Source organism: Heloderma suspectum, chromosome 1 (assembly GCF_057233095.1).
Source record: "Heloderma suspectum isolate Gila_16-S chromosome 1, 16-S_ref, whole genome shotgun sequence".
Classification (NCBI taxonomy): Eukaryota; Metazoa; Chordata; class Lepidosauria; order Squamata; family Helodermatidae; genus Heloderma; species Heloderma suspectum.
The window spans coordinates 274,037,229-274,049,309 of NC_139458.1; the positions used below are offsets into that span (position 1 = coordinate 274,037,229).

Here is a 12,081-nt window from a genome sequence, read left to right on the forward strand (position 1 = left end):
TTATTCAATTGCTTACCAGGATCTGTAACACAGTACCCTTTCAATATCCAGAAGACCAATACTGGAGCAACTGAGCCATTACTTTCTATAGATGTCACTTAGCTTCCGTCTAGTAAAGGTATACAGTAATGATGCTTTTCATGACCTCTCACAGCTGAGCAGTTGGCCCTGTTACTACAGTGTGTGCGCGTGTTGGGGTGTGTGCGCGTGCCTGGAACACCTTTTGATCTAAAAGGTAAAGAAAATGAGATACATGGGACAGATATGCAGAAGAGATAAAATGGTATAGTAGGAGTCAGTTTGCAGGGCTCCGGGCTCACATTTCACCTCTGCTTCAGTTGGGGAAATAAGCCCAGCATCTAACGTATGCTAAAAAAAACCCATCTTCCTGTAAAAAAGCAGTTATCTCAGGAAGCTTCATTCAACAGATTATGACACCAAGCCTATCTACAGTCATAAAGAGTTGCAACTAGATACTTCAGTCCTCATACCATGCCAGTAAGCCAGCTAACATCTCCTGTCTAATACACACATCTTAACTCAGTATACATATGCATGGCTATTCTAACATTACATTGACAGAATAGCTTTAATTGACACAAGTATTAAATTCTGTTGGGAAAAGTGTGAGAATTAGCCTCAAGAAACAACAGCTGGAAAGCCAGGAAGACACTGCTGTCTGTTTGTATGAGGCTAAGGCAGAGCCATTGATAGACCTATCCTCCAGGAATGCATCTAATACCCTTTTAAAGCTATCTAAGCCAGTGACCGTTATCAAATCTTGTGCTAGTGAATTCCGTAAGTTAATTACTTGTTGTGTGAAGAAATACTTGCATCTGTTCTGAACCTACTGCCAAGCACATTTTACTGGGTAATCCCCAGGTTCTAGTATTATGAGAGAGGGGTAAAAATCTCTCTATCCACTCTTTCCATACTGTTAATAATTTTGTAAAACTCCACCATTTAACAAAAGTGCAATGTCTGTCTTCAGAAGATCCAAGCCTAGGCACTGGATAGTTTAGGAAATGAAATAAAATAAAAAGGGATACTGCCAGCCAATATTTTTAAGTAGGAAGAGGTAGATGGCTTTTATCACATGCAAGTTAGGAGAGAAGCAGATCAGCTTATCTGCCTATTTATGCTATGTGGGTGTGGGAAGATGCTTCATGCCTCCAGCACCGTTCACTTCATGCCAAATGGTATGCGTCAGCTAACCAGGCTTCTATATGCACTGAAAACTATTTCCAAGAAATTGATTTTTAAAAATTAAAATGTAACATACTAATAACAGTTCTCTCTCTCTCTCTCTCTCTCTCATCTAATACAATTCTTCAAAGAACTGTTCTTCTGCTTTTTTGTATATTTGTAGCCACTTGAGAACAACATTGCCCAGGAGGCAAATCCTGTAACAGGGCACTATCTAGGCTTAGTAATGAACACACCAAGCACAATAAAATACCATCAAGCAGGAACAGTTGGTTCCCCACCCACTGCCACACCCCCTCCATGCCTTTCTTTTTGGCTAAGAATATTGTGTAAATGAATATATAAGTAGAAATCCTGTTTTAGATCTCTCAGGAAGACAAGCCCTCTACACTCTGATCCTAATTATGTCCAGACAGAAATATAGCTCACTAAGTTTAAAGAGACTGGTATTCAGGTGAATACTTTTAGGACTGCAATTCTAATTATATTTGGTTGAATCTACAGAGAAAGAGTAACCATATAGCAGTACAAAGGCAATTCACCAAGCTTCAGTCAGGAATTAGAACCTACTGCAGATATGATAATCTAAAAGTAAACAGTGTTCAAAATAAAAAGCAATGCCTTTGCAACCAAATTGTGCTCCCTCAAATCTTTATCTGCTTTCCCTTCAAACATCATGGAGATAAAGTGTTTATTATTTCATAAACAGATAGGAACTAAGGCTGAGAAAAAGTGACTTGCCCAAGGCAACACAGCAAGTCAGTATCAGGAAAAGGTCCAGTACTTCCCATATCAAGAAGAAGAACTTTCTACAGTAAGTTCTCAAGAATCATAGTGTGCTTATCCAACAACAAGCACACTGTCAGTTCTTGGCAATCTAGAAAAGTTTAAGCAGGGATGGGGAACCCCTGACTTAAAGAATTTGAAGAAAACAAATCACTGCTATTCTCACTGGATCTCTGTCTCCCATAGATGAAGTACCACATCCCATAAAGTGTTCTTTGATTTTTTTTAATGTTGACTATCATATCTACTAGCAACAGAGAAGTAGAAAACTCTGAATAATTCAGCAATTGTTGAAAACGTAGCCATAAAGAAGAACCTTTCTTTTTGCTTTCCTATCTCAATGAAGCAGCATGAACAGAAGTAGTTCATCTACAACTATCACAGCAGTAATTCCTAAACTTTCCAGTACTGTTCTAAAAGTAAAAGCAAACTATTGTTTGTAGAGAGGTCTACAAGCCTAAACTCACAAGGAGGCCCTCTGGGCAGATAGCAATTTACAGAAAGAGTCTCTTTTCTCTCAGCCACTCCTGCTATGCTATTGTCCCAAGAGTGAACTCTTTAGGAAAAAGATAATTATTGTAACAGATGGCAATATACAGTTGACTTTAAAAAAAAGGGGGGGGGAGCATGACTTTCAGAATTTAGACGGGAGAAGGAGGAAGTGGACATGCTATCTGCATGTTGCATATTCTGAGGAAGCAGGAAGTTTACACATATTTTGTTCCCATGTGGCACTCTGGGAGAGACTGCTAAAATACTGGCATTCAGAGTATTATCTTTTCATCCTGTACTCTCTTTGGATATAGCTGCACACTGTATTTAAATCATGATTACCATTTTTATTGGAGTTACCCATGGCATCATTTGGATGCTTTCCTGCATTACCTTCATGGTAAGATTAAAAGGAGGTCTTTGGAACTTGGCATGGGTAGCAATGTAGGTAGACAAATGAAGTCAAGGTTCCCCTGGAAGTCAGACACTGACACAGATATTGCACCTTTGTGAAATGCAACTGCAATGGAGATTTAAAATCTTCATTGCAGGATGAGGGAGAGAGCTGGCACTGGAGAGTACTGCGATTCAAGAAGAGGGCAAAGATCCATGCAAGAATGGCACATATAAACAAGCACTCCAGCTGAAAGGGAAGGATATGGGAATAATCTCTAATGAGAAAGTGATCTAGGAATACTTGGTGAAGGTAACATATAACCACCACCACCCCCAAGGCTTTGCCCAAATACAGGCCTTAGATACATGGCAAGAATGTCACTATACATGGACAGGGTTCCACAGTAATTGTAAAGATGAGGTGTTATTTTGTCCCCTTGCAGAGTCACACGAATGCAATCCAGCTGTTTGTAGATGCCCTATTAGAGAAGCTAGTTTCCCATACTTTGGATCAACCTCAAAAGACAAAGGGTGGTATCCCCCAGTGTCTATCTGCCCAATGGAATGGACAATGCTGATGGAACAGATTCCCCTCCTACCTACAGCCCCTTGGGCATCCCCCAAATCTGCTCCAGAGAGTTGGTAGACTGTCTATAGCAGATATGGGTGGTGCAGTGGGCATGGGGTTGGGGTGGGGAGGGGAAGGGAATATTCCACTGGGCAAGCAGAAGCCTGCTAACGAGATGTTGGATGTCTCCCAAAGAGCTCTCACAATTTGTTTTAAAGGACCATTTACTAAACTAGAGTTATATGTTTTGGGGTATGTTATGAACTCCTTTTCCACAAGTTTGTTGTGCAAGTATAGAATTTGGCATTTGATGCAAATTTGTCATCAGGTGACTTAGTGTTGTTGTTTTTAAAGAAAGTTGCTAGCTCTCACAGATGTGGAGGTATGTGTGTCTCGGAAAAATATTTGGGTAATCTCTACTGAAACTTCAGAAGAGAAAGGGGGTCTTGGGAGGGCTTCCAGTGGTCAGGATATCATTCTACCTGGGTTTCGCAGACATATTGCCCATCTCCTTGCCTTTCAACTGTGCCACAGTTTTCTCCTCAACAGGAAGTCCAAAATTAGCAAGAAGAAAAATTTTCTCCCCTTTTTTGGCAAGACCACCCACAGCCTTCATTGCAGTTCACAAATTACTTATGACATACCTGAATACTTGAACTGTTAAAAGGACAAAACTTGCCATGTCCTAGGTCTAGGTGTAAATGATGGGTAAGCCATGTGTATGCAATAGTCTTAAAACAGGGCTGAAAATAGACTCATATGAACTAAAGTTTTATACACATCGTATTAAAGACGCTTCAGGCATAATAGGATTTGCCAGGTAGTCCAAACCAGCTACAGTAGATTTCAGTTGGCCTCTGTTCAAGGAAGGAAACAAGGCAGAAGAGTAGCATGCTATTTATACGTCTTTTCAATATCATGATCCTGTACTCACAATGACTGGCGCCCACCATGGCTTAAATACATCTTGGGGGATTGCGGTGCATGCTGGCCACCCTTGTGAATATTCAAGCTGCAGTGGGAAGTCGCTGCGGCTTATTGTTATGTACAAACCCAGGCAGGGTGGCTTGTTGCTGTGGGTAACAAGCCCCCCAGAACCCAAAGGCTGTAGTATCTCTTTCCTCTCTGATAATAAAATGCATAGTACGTGGTATTGTTTTATGGTCTATATCAGAAATGAAGCCACCAAAAGAAAACCACTAAATACACATGGAACAATTTGCCAGGACCCTTTTCAATAAATCCATCTATAATCAATCGTTATTTGTATTGCTTTTGATAATCTGTATGCTGCCCTCTTTGGTTGTTTTTTCTTGTGTTATTCTTATGCAAAAAATTAGTAAAAAATATATTAGAAAGAAAGGCAAACCAGCCATATGGCCAAAATAAAATTAAAAATAAGCCAAGGCTACACTCTGACTCAGCAAATTAAGGAGGGATTCTACCATTACCAGGGGCTATAGGAGACCCAATAAGCTTGATAAAGGATAGCATGAAGATGGGAAGCCACAGCTAGATAGGAGGCTGCTGCAAGGAAGCAACACGTTCTCTGCTTTTGCATGTACACGAAGCAGCACAAACTCTTCAGCCTCGTTTTTTGGAACCTCTCCCTACTATGGGATAATAGGATCCAAGGTTTCTATGTTTTTTATTTAGTGCATCTGCCTCCAGGAACGAAGACAATAAAATAATATAACCAATGTTCCTTGGATATTAGGAACATTTATACAACACTTATAGTTTCACATATAGAAAAGAAGGGGAAAGTTTGAATAAAATACGGACTGAAGAAGCTATGTCCTAAACATTATTAGGGGATCACTGCAAAAAGAAAATACGTAATACTCCTTTAATTAAAAGATTACTATCCTTATTTATGATTAGCTGGTGTACTAGGGCACTAAATCCACATACCATATTTTATGTGTCTCTGGCATGATTGTTACAAATCGCATTTAGCTCAACATGTGTTTTTTTTCTTTTTAAAATACATTGTAAATACGTAAGTGCTTGGGAGCTCTTCTTTCACTGCTAGAGCAAAAAAGCAATGTATCTATCAGCTAAATATAATTCAACATAATTCCAGTGCATTCGTTATATAGAAAAGCAGGCTTCCATCTGCCAGTTCTGTAGGGATAGAACACAACTCTTGTCCAGCCTTTGCACTGGGGCACAATCCCCATTTACCCAAGGAAATCAAATTTGAGAAAACCATCCTAAACTCCTCAAGCAAATCATTTGCATTACATATATACTTGGAAAAGACTGAACATAATAAACTTAGCTCAAGAAACTTCCTAACAAGGCAGTCTATTAGACTACTAACATACAGGCAAGCCAGCTCCGTTGCATATGTGCACCTCATATCCCTTTTCCCCTACATTTTTTTGGTACTTAACACTAATCTTCCCCGAAACCATCCCCCCTTTCTAGCGGCGACTGTTTCTGATGGTTTAGAACAAGGGAGGACAACATGCAATCTCTAGCCCCGCCAAGCCTGTTTGTGTGCCCCCTCCCCGGCCTGCCCACTGACCTGCCACGGAAAATTGCTGCCACCACTGTACCACAGCAGTTCTGCTGGGAAATGAAGCATGCAGGGAGCACAGCCCTTGTTTCCCAGCAGAACTGTGCTCCTCACAGCCCACCAAACAGTTGAATATCTGCCTTGCTCTTCATTCCAAACATGTCACTAAGCACTTGATAAGCATATTCTCTTTAACCTAAATAATGTAAATTAGCAAAGATAACCTAGACACTAGTGGGTAGAACTGTCCTGCTTCCAGAAATGTTAAGTGCTCCATATACTTTTGTAACCCACTTGCAGGCTAAATGTATATATCTTGAAAGTAAAAATAGGATTTAATGTCTACTTTTATAATGGGAAATAATCACTCTGTAGATCCAGCTGTCTCAACACGCCCCCCTGGCAATGCTGAAATAAGATTTCATGCTATAAAGATCTCACTGTAGAGGAAGAGTGATTTTCATTTTTTTAAATAGCGTTGACCCTATTTCAATTCCTTCTAAAGTGATGGAATAAAAGAGCTGTGTTTTAATGTGGAAGCTAGGGTTATATCCATTTATGGTCTCTTAAGTCAACAGTGAAGAGGGATGCCTCTGTTAAGAAAGCCAATCCCAAATGTGTCCTCACTGGCAAACTGTTGTTTTAGTACCCATCAATTTTTTAAATTGCATCTTCTCTTCATTATGCCTTTCATGTAATACAACCATTGAGTATAACACCTTCCATTTCAATCAGCTTTTCACCCACATGTATGTATAATTTTCCTTCCATAAATCTCAAATAATGATCTGGAAAAATGGCAGTTAATCTCCCACACATCTCCTGAAATTCCAGTTTTGTTCTAGCGCTTGTACAACCCCCCCCCCCCAAAGCACAAAGCCAACACAAAAGTATGAATATATATAACTGGCATGGAGTTGGGTCATGTATCCTACTGGAGCAGTTAGACACAACTTGTGGCCCTCCAGATATTTTGGCCTACAACTCCCATCACCCCTAGCTAGTTTCACCAATGGTGAGAGAGGATGGGAGTTGTAGGCCAAAACATCTGGAGGGCCACAAGTTGCCCACCATGCCTGATCTAGAAAGTAATGTTTTTGGCTCCAAGAGCCCTTTCCAGATGTGCATTTCACTATTAAGAAGTTGCCCAGCAGGAGTGCATTTCCAAAGGCTGGAGTTCTCAGTATTCCTCACTTCCAATTCAGCTTCTACATCCACAAACTTGTCCAAAAGCCTGAATAGTTCAGCCATTCACCTCTTTATAGTGAATATAAAAATGTATTGAAGCTGCAATCCTATACCCACTTACCTTGGAGTAAGCCCCACTGAACCTGATGGGGCTTACTGCTGCGTAGACATTGCACTGTAAATCATTTAACCATAGCCAAATCAAACAGTGATCCCTCACTGGTTTACTCCCTCTGCATTCACCTGAAGTTCTGCAACTTAACATATCAGATATACCTATAATAAAAACTGTCTCAACTTACTACAAAGACCCTAATAATATATTTTGTAACATTACATTGGCACAGCAGATGATACTCCTCTCCCCAAACTTCCATGTACTAAGCACTTTATTAGTACAACAAAGTTGTTGCTTTCAGAGTTTGTGGCACACATCCCATAGACAGGTGTTCATCCTAACTTATCACCAAAAATGGGGTGGGGAAGGGGAACTTAGTATAGAAGTACTGTATTGAGGATAACACTGATTTTCCCATTAATTAACCATTTCCACCCTTGGTCAGAGTAATATCTCTGTTCATATCCACAGAGCTAATAGTGCTCCTTCATGTCCAACAAATCCCCCAACATGAAAAGGTATCTCTTATTTTGAGTTTTAACTTTATACATTTATTTTCAATCTTCGTTTTTGTTTCTCTGCCTCTGTAGTGGGTATATTTAGAAATCAAATAAAAATATTGGCATGCGTATCTGTCTTTTAAAACTCTTGTTGACTTCCCAGTTGCTGGCACATAATATAATTTATGGAGGCTTATTGTGCACAACTAGATTGTTGACTGAACTGACAATCCTAATGTTATGGGGTAACTATTTAAATTGTTGTGTATTAACTTATTTCTTGGCTGAGAAAGAAAGTAAACAAATTAGTATTGTTTCCTTTGAGGCATTAAACTGTACATTAAGAACAGATGGAACATGTACAAAATTTATTTTTAATGCATTGTTACCTAACAATACTGAAGCTGGGCCTTGGAACTCGAGCCTGATACTGAACATCTCTCAGAACCTTGGCAAGTGAAAGCTCACAGCTGAATGTGTGAACTAGCTCCACTGAGAAATATCTGAGGACCCCCCGGGGATATGAAACTGCCTAGCATTTTAATCTGATGTGTCCATCATTGCTTCATGTTAAATGAAGTAATGAACCTGTAATGGGGAATCTGCCCTAAGAGCCACCCTGTTCCTTTCTCTAATGCTCTTATGAAACAATGGCCAATGCAGACAGCCATGTTTCATTGGATTAGAATAAGCAATAAACTTGATAGCTCCCTCTTATTCATGTCCTTGGCTTCATAGAAAACTTACCAGTTTGTTAAATTAGTTTGTCCTGATCTGCTTTTCTCTTCTCACCACAACTATGCTATGTGCCCCCTGCCTTGCAGGAAGGACTCTAAAGATCTCCCCATTTGGGGGATTTTCCCTCTCATGGACTAGCATGGCTTTCTTTGTTTGTTTTTCTTAAAAAAAAATCTGTAATATGCAAGCAGATTTGTGTGTGCTCTACACTTTTAAAGAAAGAAAAAATGCCACATTTCTGAACAAAAGAAAAATAGAGTCCTGTGATGCTGGGTAAATTTAACACATGTAATTTATCCTACTTCTTACCATGGAGAGAAAAAAAAAAGGATTATGCAGTGCAACCGGTTCTCCCCCTGCACCTCACCACTTTGTCACCAGAAATTCTATTCCCATCTTCTGAAATTTCCCAAAGGCATTACAAATTATTTCCATCCTATCACCACAATCCCAAGGGCTAAACAAACAATGCTCCTTGCTTATTTAAGAGCTGAGGTTTTTTAAAGACTGCACCCAGTGCACAATTCTAAGCTTGTATGTAGACCAGGGATGGACAACCTCAGGGGGTCTGAAAACAGGGAGGGAAATAAAACATAAACGAAAACAAAATGGTATCTGGAGCTGCTATAAAGCATCGAAAGGTTAAAAAAAATAGCTTGCAAACAGGTAAATTTTGACCTTTCTGATGTTCCGCAGCTGCCATGGATGCCATTTGGTATGCAATTTTTTAAAACCTTTTTGGGGGTTCCCTCAAATTTTAGGGGTGACAGGGGCTGCATGGCTGGGGTATATGTTGCCTATCCCTACTGTGGACTATCAGGACCTTGAGTAAGCTAATGTGCATTTTCTTCCAGACAAAATTTGGAAGGAAAAAGAAGCATCTAGAAAAAGGTCCTCAAAGAGCAAAACATTTACAGTAAAGGAGATTGATGACTAGCCTTCTTTCAGGTTATGCCTCAGTCATCCTCCAAGAAGCTAAAATTAAATTCTAGTTCAAACAAAAGATCAACCATCTGCCATTAGTTAACTTTGTTTTGCTGTGCAATAAATATGCAGTAGTAATTACTCAGTTGTAAAAGGGGATTCCAAACATCTTTCCCTAAAGATATCCTCTCCTGCTGTGACGGCATTATATTTCCTCAGCGCTCAAATCACAGTATTTTGGTCATGGGAACATGAGATTCATTAGGAGTGCTACGTAGAATGTGATTGTGTGAGCGCCATGGGCACCTCCTACCCAATTCCTGTAACATCAGTGATTATGAATGATAGAGTTTTGTTGCTCCTTCTTCCACCTTCATCTTTTGAGTGTGGAGGAGGAATAAGTATTTTATTTAGAAGCTGAGCACTCCCCAATGTACCACCTTCCACCCACAATTATAACAATAACCCCCACTGATTAACTCCAGGAAAACTACCCCCTACCCCATAGTAATGTATCATCCTTGTGTGCATTTTAAAGAAAAAGCTTAGTTCTGAGGTGTCCAAGGCTCTTCAGTTCTGGAGATCACATATCCCCTGTTCTTTTTAAGAAGTGGCAAATGGGCCCCTCTCCAGTAAGATCATACCCTCCATCCATGGAAATGTTACCACATACTACTAGTACTGGATGAGTGGTGGCCTCAGCATAGCTAAAAGGAGCCATTTGGGCTGTTTGAATTCTGTCCATGCGAGAATGAGGACCGTTCTGGCATCACGCTGAAAGTCTTTTCCTTGCAAGGGTACATTTTATCCTGTACCACACAAGTACGAAGCTTGATATTGGACAGATAATTTAGCATGCAAAGTACCTCAGCCCTTGCCACTGAAAAGACAGGCTTGAAAATTATGGGAACCAGAGGATTAAGCAGGACTTCTTCTGTTTTGGTGAATGAAGGCAGGGTTTTAGTATATTGCTTTGCCTTATAACTAGAAGCAGAATTATACTAAATAAGTAAATGTACTAAATTAGGATGCAGACTTTGCAAAATTTACACAAGATTCCAGCTTTTCTTGATGCAGAACTGAGGTGCTGGCACATCATTTTTTCCTTTTAATATAGCACAGGACAAGACATTATGTTTTCCAGTTTTCCAAGAGAGACAGCCAATTCTGATGGTGTTCTCTGGAGGACACAGAAAAGAAGCGAATACTGAAGTCAAAAACTGAGAGGAATGTTGTGTAATGTATTACCACCTTAGCTACCCAGGGGTTTCAAGAAGCAACCAAAACCTGTCAATTATCAAAACTTTATGAATTTGATGAGCCAGTCTAAAAGGCTTTGAAGTACATGCTCCAGGTCTCAGGACACAAAAACTCAAACACTTCAAAGCAAACTCTCACAACAGCTGCAGGCTCCGCAGCTCTGCAAGACTAAAATCTACCCAGTGAAGACACAGATACCATGTTTATAAATTTAAGTACTTTAAAGCCTTTTCTTCTTGATCAACAAATCAGGAATATCACCCCGAGGAGTTTACATGACCAACATTAGCATTAGCTAAATGCAGATTATGAAATTGGTACTCAGTGGCTAGGAGGAAGTCCCTGTGACTTGGAGAGAGATTGGGTTATTTTTTATTCAAGTATGACTTCTGCCTGGGGCATTCAGTATGGCCCCTTCCTGTAATCTTCAACAGTAAAGAGATTAAAGTAAAATACTTTGCTCTATTGCTGTTTGGTGACTGAATAAAAGTTCTTTGAAACAAAGCTTCTCTGGCCTCATCTATACAGCTATTGTTACAAGAATGTTTAGGAGACCATTTGATCATGTTGCTCTCAGAGAAAGGGAAAAAGAACTATTGTTGTTGTTGTTCAGTCCTTCAGTCGTGTCCGACTCTTTGTGACCCCATGGACCATAGCACACCAGGCCTTCCTGTCCTGCGCTCTCTCCCGGAGCGTGCTCAAGTTCATATTCATTGCATTGGTGATGCTATCTAGCCATCTCATCCTCTACCGTCCCCTTCTCCTTTTGCCTTCAGTCTTTCCCAGCATCAGGGGCTTTTCCAGAGAGTTTTCTCTTCGCATTAGGTGGCCAAAATATTTGAGCTTCAGCTTCAGGATCTGTCCTTCCAATGAGCACTCAGGGTTGATTTCCTTTAGGATGGACTGATTTGACCTCCTTGCAGTCCAGGGGACTCGTAAGAGTCTTCTCCAGCACCACAGTTCGAAAGCATCAGTTCTTCGGCGCTCAGCCTTCCTTATTTATAGTCCAGCTCTCACAGCCATACATTACTACTGGGAAAACCATAGCTTTGATTAGACGGACCTTTGTCGGCAAAGTGATGTCTCTGCTTCTTACTATGCTGTCTAGGTTTGCCATAGCTTTCCTCCCAAGGAGCAAGCGTCTTTTAATTTCATGGCTACAGTCACCGTCTGCGGTGATCTTGGAGCCCAAGAAAGTAAAATCTGTCACTGCTTCCATTTCTTCCCCTTCTATATGCCAGGAAGTGATAGGGCCAGATGCCATGATCTTAGTTTTTTTGATGTTGAGTTTCAAACCAGCTTTTGCACTCTCCTCTTTCACCCTCAACAAGAGGTTCTTGAGATCCTCTTCGCTTTCTGCCATTAGGGTGGTATCGTCTGC

At 40.3% G+C, this 12,081-nt stretch overlaps 1 protein-coding gene across 8 annotated transcripts in view; it reads right to left on the reverse strand.

Annotated features, from left to right (window-relative positions):
• Positions 1 to 12,081, reverse strand: part of HPCAL1 (hippocalcin like 1) — a 110,773-nt gene that overhangs the window by 55,759 nt on the left and 42,933 nt on the right. The window contains exon 1 of one of the 8 annotated variants that reach the window (XM_084826646.1): positions 17 to 11,833. The exons of the other annotated variants lie outside the window; for them this stretch is intronic. The gene's annotated coding sequence lies outside the window, so the exon portion shown is untranslated. Of the gene's footprint in view, positions 1 to 16; positions 11,834 to 12,081 lie in introns of those variants that run through there. 8 annotated transcript variants of the gene reach the window in all.